Source organism: Myotis lucifugus, unplaced genomic scaffold, assembly GCF_000147115.1.
Source record: "Myotis lucifugus unplaced genomic scaffold, Myoluc2.0 scaffold_3, whole genome shotgun sequence".
In the NCBI taxonomy this organism is placed as follows: Eukaryota; Metazoa; Chordata; class Mammalia; order Chiroptera; family Vespertilionidae; genus Myotis; species Myotis lucifugus.
The window spans coordinates 784,958-787,993 of record NW_005871051.1 but is presented as its reverse complement, the minus strand read 5'-3'; positions in this window follow the sequence as shown (position 1 = coordinate 787,993).

Sequence of the window (3,036 nt, the reverse complement as noted above, 5' to 3'; positions counted from 1 at the left end):
TCCATCTCTGTGGTCAACAGACCTGAGGCTGTGTTCCTAAGACTATTTGACGTAGGTCAGAACCTCGTTGTCTTGAGGGCTTAATGCACGGAGTGGTCATGCTCGGGCTGGTATGACAGTCCTAAGAGGCTATTCTCTGGCCCGCCCTGTTCCTCCTCTAGGGGGGTCTGCCCCATGACTGGTGACATGCCAGGGGAGGAGAGGTCGGGGGAGGGTCTGAACCGCATGGCCAGCGGTAGGAAAGATCGGGGGTCTAACCTGCATGGCCAGCAATCTGCTAGGGGAGGAGAGGTCACACTGGGCGAGGTCCTTGCTTTCCCAGTTTTGCCCGTTGCTAGGTACCCGGAACTTTGCGCCCTGGTGACCTTCCATACATGCCATACCCATTGTTCCTACTCTGTTTTTGCCTAACTGCCTGCTAGAGTAGGACACAGATGAAGGAAAGAAAAAAAAAGATGGAAATCGAAATAGCTAGGAGCTCAGTAGTCAGAACTTTTTCTGCTTTGGGCAGCCCTCTACTCTTCCAGGTGGTGGCAGTAGAGAGGTAGCAAAAGCAACAATGAGCCGCCCAAGTAAAAATGCCTTAATGTTATAACTATGACTCTTACAAATATAAAGTGTGTCAAATTTCACATAACGCATTAATAAAGAACCCAGCAGGATGATAACGTTGGTTCAAAGAGCATTTACAGAATTGAGCAGTTATAGAAATCCTGAAGAAGGAATGTTGGACTAAGATTACTAGGTTAGATATAAAACTGGTGGATATTCTACAAAGCAATAGAACCACAACCCTCGGGGTCACGTTTTCTCCTAGACAGAAATAATATGCATATCTACCGGACAAAACTCTGTGCATTAACACGTAACTTCACAGAATATGGGTCCTTATCAATAACAAATAATGTGTCAAAGAAAATATTTATTTCCCCCCCAACATTAAGTCGCCCTTGCGTGGCCCTGTTAGATACTGTTGCAATATGACACAGAAAGGACACACAGCCATCCCTGTGCCTCGTTTCTAACTTTGGGTAATTTTTTTAACGGAACAGAAGCAGCGGAGCAAAACACTCTATTCCATCACATTAGAAAAGTATCCGGTCTGCCCCCTCCTGGTCCCACACTCTAAGGAGGTCCCTTCAGCCACAGCCTATTCTAGGACAGAAGACTTGGCTTGAACAATGCATTTCTGTCATGAACAAGAACACAACTAGCGACTGAATGAATCCCGCATTTCAATCTGACTTACATAGTCTCTGTAGCCAGGGGATTCGTCACCTGTGTTTGAGAAATGACAAGCACTTAGTGAGAAGTCTGGGAGTCAAATGATGCCCAGAAAGATTAAGCCATTCGCCCAAGGCCACGCCGAGACTCCAAAACCGAGCTCCTAGAGCAGTGATGGCGAACCTATGACGCGCGTGTCAGAGGTGACACGCGAACTCATTTTTTGGGTTGATTTTTCTTTGTTAAATGGCATTTAAATATATAAAATAAATATCAAAAATATACATCTTTGTTTTACTATGGTTGCAAATATCAAAAAATTTCTATATGTGACACGGCACCAGAGTTAAGTTAGGGTTTTTCAAAATGCTGACACGCCGAGCTCAAAAGGTTCGCCATCACTGTCCTAGAGAAACTTAAAGTTAAAACAGAAAAATATATGGGGCTGTACCAGCTGCAGAAATTCCTGCCTGTAGTTGACCTGCCCATGACCATGATCTCTAGCCCTCAGGTCATGCTGCTGGGCCAGGAAATGGGCTTCACAGCAAATAGTTCATGTTGAAGGACGGTGAGGACGTTATGACTATTAGGAATTTTCTCCCCTCAGATGCACAACGAAAGAAGTCGTTTCGTTCAACTGCAAAAACTAGAAAAGATTAAAGCTTAGACTCGGCACCATTTAAATTGGCTAGTCAAATCGTGCTATCTTTTATAACTTGATTTTCTTATTTTCTCATTTTTGCTTCCGAATTTTTTTCCAAAGAGAAACCGACCTCCTTGATAAACACTTCCATTTTAGGACGTAAGGCTGCAGCGGTAAAATAATCAGGTTTTAGGAAAGATAGAGTAGGTTATGGAACAAAAGAAAATGGGGGGACGTGACTACAGCATAACCCGGATGGCAGATTAGAACGCACGCCATTTCTCATCTTTGTAATTCTCCTTATCTGCAAATTGAGCTTTGAACAGAGAATGGGTTGAGAGTATTGAGAGTTTTATTACTTACTATAAAGTATTTATGTCAGCCGTGGTAATTATGCTTGAGCAATCGCAGTCTTTTTCATGAATTTATGGAATGCTGACTCTTCTTCTACCAAAATTATTCACCTAAAATTAGTGATTTTACAAGGGAAGAGGATTGTTCAAAATTGGTTGCTAACTGCCACCTTGATTCTGCAATTCCTCTAAACAGTAGGCTTCACACAAATCCAAGTTCATTCAAGCCTACATTAATTTAAAATATGTGTATGTCTATGATAATCAAACCGGAATATCACAATTCCGAAATGTTTAGTTATACTTCAGGTTTTAACTCCATATTATCTTGTCATCATCTTAAATCTTAAGGACAGCCCTAACCAGTTTGGCTCAGTGGATAGAGCATAGGCCTGCGGACTGAAAAGTCCCAGGTTCGATTCCGGTCAAGGGCATGTACCTTGGTTGCAGGCACATCCCCAGTAGGAGGTGTGCAGGAGGCAGCTGATCGATGTTTCTCTCTCATTGATGTTTCTAACTCTCTATCCCTCTCCCTTCCTCTCTGTAAAAAATCAATAAAATATATTTTTTTAAAAAAAGGAAATCCCTCCTATCACCAAAAAAAAAACAACAAAAAAAAAATCTTAAGGACAGGCATAATACTTACTGACCTGGACTATTCAACATATTTTTTGTTAAAATATTCTAAATATACTATTCAACATGACTGAATAGAAGTATTTTCAAACGGAAGCTGATGATTCTTCTTCAGCTTTCTATTAAAGGTTGTTAATAAACATTCACCTTTTTAAAATAAATGACTATATCCACACGGAG